Here is a 9,056-nt window from a genome sequence, read left to right as displayed (position 1 = left end):
CACCCCCCCCACCTTTTCTGAGACGAGTCTCGTTCTGTCACCCAGCCTGGAGTGCAGTGGCACAATCTTCACTCACTGCAACCTCCGCCTCCTGGTTCAAGCGATTCTCCTGCCTCAGCCTCCTGAGTAGCTGGGATTACAGGCACCTACCACCATGCCCAGCTCATTTTTGTATTTTTAGTAAAGACGGAGTTTCACCATGTTGGTCAGGCTGGTCTCAAACTCCTGACCTCGTGATATGCCCACCTCAGCCTCCCGAAGTGCTGGGATTATAGGCGTGGACCACCGTGCCCGGCCTAATTTTTGTGTGACCCGCCCTCCTCGGCCTTCCAAAGTGCCGGAATTACAGGCGTGAGCCACCACACCCAGCCACAAGAGCCCTTTAAATGCCCTGGAAGTCAGTTCAGCTGAAGGGAAGAAGACTGCAACAATTAGGGGAAGATGCAACAACAATTGCCCCACTTGCTGGTTTTTTTTTTTTTTTTTTTTTCTTGAGACAGGGTCTCACTCTGTAGCCCAGGCTGGAGTGCAGTGGTGTGATCACATATCACTGCAGTCTCAACCTCCAGGGCTCAAGGAATTGCCCCCCAAGTATCTGGGACTATCAGTGCATGCCACCACACCTAATTTTTGTATTTTTTGTAGAGACAGGGTTTCGCTATGTTGCCCAGGCTGATCTTAAACTCCTGGACTCAAGCAATCCACCTGCCTCAGCCTCCCAAAGTGCTAAGATTACAGGTGTGACCCACTGTGCCTGGCCCCACCCGCCTCTTTGTCTGTACTTCTGTGATCAGAAGCAGCACTCAGTGACCACAGCATGGATCCCATTATTTGGAGGAAAGGTTCCTGTTTGCTCATCCTGGTTCCCATAAGCTGTGTGCAAGTTTTTCGGGGAAACATACGCACAGCTGCTTGTCATGGGGCTTGGTTGGCAGGGAAGAATGGAGAAGCTCTTACTGTGCTAAGGCCTGAAACTGACTGAAATTAACTGTACTTTATTGTCCAAGCTGTCCCTGAAATTTGCAAGCCTTCAATAGACTCCTGAATTCCAAAATAGTTGTATCAGACAGATTCTGCCAGTGTAATTATTATCTAGGTAAGGAGAAAAGTTCCTGGTGCTTGCTACTCTGCCATCTTCCTACAATCCTCTCTGGGAGTCTACATTTTTAACAATATCACAAATAATTCTGATGCAGGTCATCTGTGGACCACAAACTGTAAGAATGTCTCATCAAGAGGGAAGCTTTACAGATACAGGGAATTACTGTCCTGGAAGTTCTTTAATAAAGGAGGTCAAATGATAGACTATTACATATTCAGGTAGGTTTTCTGAGGTCCCCTGAGAGTGTTCTGTCTTGTGAAGAGTGGGAGAGCATTTTCATTATTCAGTGGATTTACTGAGCACCTACTATATTCCAGGGACTGTGATAAGTACTAGGGAATACATGACAACAGGCAGATGGCCAGGATCTAACACAGAAACAATAAGGGGATGAATAAAACAGAGATTTGGGAACTTTCCTCTACCTGGGATATCTGTGACTTTCACCTTTTAGATAAACAGCAGAGTCGGTAGTCTAACATGGACCCTCAAGTGACCAGGAGATAGTACTGCAGCACTTAATTTTCAAAGCAAAGGAATGGCACTGGAGCTTTAGTACAGAGGACAAAAGATAATAGAAATTCTAGTACTAGGAAGAAAATCAAAAAAGCCCCTTCGTTTTAAGTCCTATTGGAAGCATTTCAAGAAGACTTTATTCCGGCTGGGCGCAGTGGCTCACACCTGTAATCCCAGCACTTTGGGAGGCCAAGGCAGGAGGACTGCTTGAGGTCAGGAGTTCAAGACCAGCCTAGCCAACATGGTGAACCCACATCTCTACTAAAAATACAAAAATTAGCCGGGTGTGGTGGCGCGTGCCTGCAATCCCAGCTACTCGGAAGGCTGAGGTGAGAGAACTGCTTGAATGCGGCAGGCAGAGGTTGCAGTGAACTGAGATTGTGCCACTGTACTCCAGCCTGGGCAACAGAGAGAGACTCTGTCGCAAAAAAAAAAAAAAAAAAAAAAAAAAGACAAAAAGACTTTATTCCATTTTACTGACCATCCCTGAACTCCTAACACAACGAACACCACTGTCTGCAGAAAACTAGGCTGCAACTTTACTAACATCAGGAATTTTCTTCTTTAATTAGATTAATCTAATTTGCTTTCTTTTTCCTAAATTTTGAATATAATAAAATAATTAAAAGACTCAATTTTAATGTATCTACTTCTCAGCTTATAAAGTTTCAAGTCTTAGGTAAGTTTCCAAATGCAGCACTGGCGAGCATTTCCTGGAAATTTCTCTACTGCTTTCAGGGAAAGGAAAGGAATCACGGATATTAATGAAACTTCATTCTTGGCTCAGAGATCTAAGTTTTCGGTTTCTTGGAAAGGTTGCCCTAGAAGGCACACTCTTCATGGAGAGAAGGAAGTATGAAGGTAGGAAAAAGAGATTCCAACCTTCTATGTTTAATGTGTATTAAATAAGGCAACTTCTGTAACTCTCTTTGATAAAATTCTGTTCCTAATGAAAATGTAGTTTCTAATCAAATATATACTTCAATGTTCCTAAGCCTTAAATCTCAGTCAGAGATTTAATTCAGTCCTAAGTCTTAAATCTTTGCCTTAAAGACAGACACTTACCCACACACATTTTGACATCATTCACAGTGAAGTCGGGATCCGGCATTCTATGAAACAAACACCAGTAAGTACATATGGAAAACACAATTTCTCTAGTAAATGTGAGTTTTTTTTCTTAAAGTACTGAGAACTCCCCAGACACAGCAATATTCACAATCAGGTTTTAAATGATTTTTAAAATATAGGTGATTATATATTTACACATATGCATAGGAAAAAAGAATACATAACAAAATGTTAATGATTTATCTAAGGGTGGCAGATTTCAGGAGATTAAAAAAATTTTTTTTTGGTTCATCTATATTTTGTCATTTACCTCTAATATGAAACACTTGTGTATCAAAACAAAAACATACACTTTTAAAACTAAGTAGCAAATTATTTTCAATTATTACTGTTTTGGGTTATCAATACCACCACTGTTTATAGCCCTGGGTGTAACAAGGCCATTCTGGCAGCCAGGCTTTAAACACTTACTTTATTCCAAGTCCATCAGAATTCTTGAAAATCAGAGGATCTCTCAAGCCACCCCGCTGAATATACTCTACATTAAAATCTGTCACCATAGGAAAATAATTATTAGAAAGATAAGAGGTATAATTAAAAAAGATAAAAGGACCATAAAAAGGATCCTAAGTAATACAGTATAAATGGTATTTGTTATTCTGTGTATATAGTTATGCTGTAAGTCAATAAAATATATGCTTATTAAGAAGCACCTCTTAGAAAATATGGAGAGCACATTGAGAAGCAAGGCTTGAGGGGTTTGCCAGGTCTATATATTTCCACAGGAAATTTAGAGTTTAAACAATATGGGGATAGTACTACTAATGAGTCATCTCATAAATGCTAAACAGAAATTATCATCACCCTGTCTCTTAAGAGTGAAAAAGAAACACGGGGCGCAGTGGCGCATGCCTGTAATCCCAGCACTTTGGGAGGCCGAGGTAGGCAGATCACCTGAAGTCAGGAGTTCAAGACCAGCCTGGCCAACATGGCGAAACCCTGTCTCTACTAAAAATACATTAAAAAAAAAAATTAGTGGGGTGTGGTGGCACATGCCTGTAATCCCAGCTACTCAGGAGGCTGAGGTAGGAGAATTGCTTCAACCTGGAAGACGGAGGTTGTAGTGAGCCGAGACTGCACCACTGCACTCCAGCCTGGGTGACACAGCAAGACTCCATCTCCAAAAAAATAAAGTTAAAAAAAATTTAATTTTGACCACTACAATACATATATGACATCCTTGTCAGTCTGCCAAAGATCAAAGATGTATGGTGCGCATGGAATCCCACCCTCAGTTTTGGTGGAGTAGATATACACATAAAAGGATTTTATTGTACTGTTTTTAATTAAACTTAAACCAAGGGATGGAAGGAGGAGGAAGAGGCTGTTAGGCAAAAATATCCGACAATACTCTTGCCCTAATAAAAGATTACTTCTAACATAGCAGAGAATGACTCACAGGGTGGGAGGACTAGGGGACAAGTGCATACAAGTGGCATTGTATAACAAGGGAAAATAGATAACATCAACAGGCAATATTTTAGCTGGATAAATGCTAAACCTCCAATGCTCAGAGTCTATGGCTTCCCACATCAAAGGACTATATGCTGGAACCAAAACGATACTGACCTTTCCCTTCCATAAAAGTAACAAAATTGGCATTATATTTGTTGGTGTGCAGTTTCTCTTCCAAGTCAAAAGTTCTTTTCCCTTCAATTTCATCATCTGAAATGCCATCATCTTCATAGCGTCGTCGCATGGTACCACGCTGGGAGAGAAAGGAACACACGGATGAAATCATGTACTTTTTCATTCCTACCTACTAGTGGTCATAGATTTCCCTACATGTGCAAAGTGCTACTTTCAAAGTCAGTTGCTATTTTCCTTGCCTTATGGATCTTTTCTTCCTCTCAACATAGCTGATATTCTCAGAATCCACAGAATATACTGAAGTTTTAATGAGCCACTGGGTACTCTATGAATTTTACCCTTGCTAATTCTTTGAGCATAGAGATATAAATTCACAATAAAAACAGGACCAAAGAAGGTCTACTAAATATTTCATTTGTCTATCATTGTTTATCAGAGTGGGGACAAACTGTATTAAGAGAAATTTCAAGCCAGGATACAAAATATACTTTTTTCATAGGGGAGAGCTGTATTTAAAATTAGCTTTGTAAAGCAATCTCAAAAATAGACTAAAACATTTGAATTAATGGATCAAAAACCCTGTCTCAGATAAAGGAAGAAAGGTAATCTAAAGAACAGCATTCCAGTCCAGGTGCGGGGGCTCACGCCTGTAATCCCAGTACTTTGGAGGCAGAAATGGGTGGATCACCTGAGGTCGGGAGTTCGAGATTAGAGACCAGCCTGACCAATGTGGAGAAACCACGTCTCTACTAAAAATACAAAATAAGCTGGGTGTAGTGGCACATGCCTGTTATCCCAGCTATTCAGGAGGCTAACGCAAGAGAATTGCTTGAACCTGGGAGGCAGAGGTTGCAGTAAGCCGAGATCGCGCTATTGCATTTCAGCCTGGGCAACAAGAGCGAAACTTCGTCTCAAACAACAACAACAACAACAAAACACCCACAGCATTCCAAACAGCATACCATCAATATTTAGCTTTAAAGATAACATCTTTCCCAAGAAGATATACAAATGTACAATAAGCACATGAAAAATGCTCAATTCTCATTAGTCATTAGAAAAATGCAAACCAAAACCACAATGAAATACCACTTTATACCCACCAGAATGACTATCATCAAAGAGATAAACAATAACAAGTGCTGATGTGAATGTAGATCAACTGGAAGCCTCATACATTGCTGGTGGGAAGGTAAAATGGTGCAGACACTGGTAAACAGTTTGAAAGTTCCTCAAGGCCGGGCGCGGTGGCTCAAGCCTGTAATCCCAGCACTTTGGGAGGCCGAGACGGGCGGATCACGAGGTCAGGAGATCGAGACCATCCTGGCTAATACGGTGAAACCCTGTCTCTACTAAAAAATACAAAAAACTAGCCGGGCGACGAGGCGGGCACCTGTAGTCCCAGCTACTTGGGAGGCTGAGGCAGGAGAATGGCGTAAACCCGGGAGGCGGAGCTTGCAGTGAGCTGAGATCCGGCCACTGCACTCCAGCCTGGGTGGCAGAGCAAGACTCCGTCTCAAAAAAAAAAAAAAAGAAAGTTCCTCAAAAAGTTAAAGTTATCGTAAGACCTAATAATTCTGCTCCTAGGTATGTAACTCAAATAACTGAAAACATACGCTCTTCTTTTCAAAACAGAAACTTATACACAAATGTTCATGCTAGTGTTATTCACAACAGCCAAAAGGTAGAAGCCACCCAAATGTCAATCAATTGATGAATGGATTAACAAAATGTGGTAATATCTACAAAATGGGATGTCATTTAACCACAAAAAGGAATGAAATACTGCTATGTGCCATGACATAGACAAACTCTGAAAACATTATGCCAAGTAAAAAAAAGCTAGTCACAAAAGACCGTATATTGTATGACTTCATTTAAATAAAATGTCTAGAATAGGCAAATCCATACAGACAGAAAGTAGACTCATAGTTGCCAGGGACTAGAGAAAATGAAGAATAAGAGAAGTGACTGCTAATAGTATGGGTTTTTTCCGAGAGCAATGAAAATGTTCTGGAACTCGATACTGGTGACATTTATACGACCCTGTGAATATACTAAAAATCGCTGGATTGTACACTTTATTTTTTATTTTCTGAGATGGGATTGTGCTCTGTCACCCAGGCTGGAATGCAGTGGCTGGATTAAGGCTCACTGCAACCTCAACCTCCTAGGCTCAGGTGATCCTCCTACCTACAGCCTCCCACAGCTGACACCACCAGTGTGCACCACCACACCCAGTTAATTTTTTTAGAGAGACAGGGGTTCCCCATGTTGGCCAGGCTGGTCTGGAACTCCTCTGCTCAAGCGATCTGCACGCCTCAACCTTCCAAAGTCTGGGATTACAGGCTTCAGTCACCACATCCAGCTGACTTGTACACTTTAAATGAGTAGACTGATGGTATGAGAATTCTACCTAATAAGCAGTTACTTTAAAAAATGTTGCTCACACTGCAAGTTTACCTTTTAATACAGTCATGTGCAGTATAATGACATTTCAGTCAATGACGAACTGCGCATATATATATATATATATATATATATATGAGCCAGTGTTCCCATGAGATTACGTAGAACTAAAAAATGCCTATCTCCTAGTGACACTGTTGCCGTCAGGACATCATAGCACAACACATTACTCATTTGTGGTGATGCTTGTGTAAATCAAACTGTGCTGCCAGTCATGTAAAAGTGTAGCACATACCGTTAGGAATAGTACATAATAAATGACTGTGTTACTGGTTTATGCATTTATTATTCTGTACTTAAAACATTATTTTAGCATGCATTCTTTCTATTTATTTTCTTCTTAACTGTAAAACAGCCTCAGGGAGGTCTCTTAGGAGGTGTCCAAAAGAAGGCATTGTTATCACAGGAGATGACAGCTCATCTGTGTTACGTATCCAAAGATCTTACAGTGGGAAAAGATGTGGAGGCAGAAGACAGTGATAATGATGCTGCTCTGTGATACTGATGCTGCTCTGTGATACTGATGACCCCAACCCTCTGCAGGCTAATGTGTATGTTTATGTCTTGGTTTTTAACAAAATAGTTTAAAAAGGTAAAAAAAAAATTAATAGACAAAAGCTTATAGAATAAGAATATAAAGAAAATGCTTTTGTACAGTGGTATAATGTATCTGTATTTTAAGCTAAGTATTATTACAAAAGTAGAAAAAATTTGAAAAATTCAAAAGTATATAAAGTTAAAAAGTTACAGACTAAGCTTAGTTAATTATTATTAGTAGTAGTATTTTTCTGAGACAGAGTCTTGTTCTGTTGCCTAGGCTGGAGTGCAATGGAGTGATCTCGGCTCACTGCAACCTTCGCCTCCCAGGTTCAAGCGATTCTCTCGCCTCAGCCTCTCAAGTAGTTGGGATTACAGGCACCTACCATCATGTTCGGCTACTTTTTGTATTTTTGTAGAGACAGGGTTTCGCCATGTTGGCCATGCTGGTCTTGAACCCCTGACCTCAGGTGATCCGCCCACCTCAGTCTCCCCAAGTGCTGGGACTACAGGAGTGAGCCAGTGCGCCCAGCCTAGTTTATTATTGAAGAAAAAATTTTATAATTAAAAAATAAAACACTGTTCATAAAATCTACAGAAGTGTCTTAGGCCCTCACATTTACTCCTATTCACTCACTGACTCACTTAGAGCAACTTTCAGTCCTGCAAAGTCCATCACAAGAAGTGCCCTATACAGGTATACCCTTTTTTTTTTTTTTTTTGCCTTTTATACCATATTTTCACTGCACCTTTTCTATGTTTAGATACACAAATATTTACTGGTATGCTATAACTGCCTACAGTATTCAGTACAGTAACATGCTGTACTGATTTGTAGCCTAGAAGCTATAGGATATACCATATAACCTAGGTGTGTAGTAGGCTATACCACCTAGGTTTGTGTAAGTACACACTAGATTATTAGTACAATGATGAAATTGCCTATTCACTTCTCAGAACATATCCCCATTGTTAAGCAATGAATGACGGTATTTTACTTTAGCCAGTGTTAAAATTTGCTGAAATTTCTTGAATACATACCCAACAGGCAACTGGATGTGCCAGTGGTAATGGTAAGGGTAAAGTCACCCTATCTTTATATGTGCTAAGAACACCAAATCTGGAATTTAAAGCTAAGTATTGATCTAGAATTGATTACATAGCACCTGTATTTACATAAACACGTAAGAAAATGAGACACTGGAGAAAGGGCTCTTAGGGAGTGGGAGTCTGTGAAAGGGCAGAAGTCAGTCATAAAAAATGAAAGAAATAAACTTGACTGTTACATACCAGAGGAAAGCAAGATTCAACTTGCCAGTTTTAGGCAAAAACACAAAAAGGAAATCTAGTATCTTTTCCATATTTAGTAAAAAGCCTTAGAACACTCTCTTACCTAGTAACTTGGCTGCCACAAATCACAGTTCAAAAGCCAAAAGAAGGTTTAATTTTGATAAGACTTCACTGACGCCAATAATGCCATCATCATTCAAAGTATTTTTAGGTATCTTTTGGTGCAGGGCAGGGTGTTCACTGACAATTTCTAACACTGTTTTCCCCAAAAACATCATCCAGTTCTCTCCCTCACCTTATTTTGTATATGCATCTCTGAAGAACTACAAAAGATGAGTTCCAAACACATTATAAAGCAAGAACAATGCTACTAGAGTAAGTATAGTTTCCCAGATTCACCTTTTTTTTTTTTTTTTTTTTT

At 40.1% G+C, this 9,056-nt stretch overlaps 1 protein-coding gene across 2 annotated transcripts in view; it reads right to left on the bottom strand.

Annotated features, from left to right (window-relative positions):
• KDM2A (lysine demethylase 2A) overlaps positions 1 to 9,056 on the bottom strand; it is a 150,366-nt gene that overhangs the window by 77,985 nt on the left and 63,325 nt on the right. For both annotated transcript variants that reach the window (XM_017857105.1, XM_017857106.1), the window contains 3 exons: positions 4,319 to 4,457; positions 3,161 to 3,239; positions 2,684 to 2,730 (listed from right to left, as the gene is read on the bottom strand). The gene's annotated coding sequence lies outside the window, so the exon portion shown is untranslated. The remainder of the gene's footprint in view (positions 1 to 2,683; positions 2,731 to 3,160; positions 3,240 to 4,318; positions 4,458 to 9,056) is intronic.

Source organism: Rhinopithecus bieti, unplaced genomic scaffold, assembly GCF_001698545.2.
Source record: "Rhinopithecus bieti isolate Rb0 unplaced genomic scaffold, ASM169854v2 scaffold_44159, whole genome shotgun sequence".
Classification (NCBI taxonomy): Eukaryota; Metazoa; Chordata; class Mammalia; order Primates; family Cercopithecidae; genus Rhinopithecus; species Rhinopithecus bieti.
This window is presented reverse-complemented; position numbering and strand designations above follow the sequence as displayed.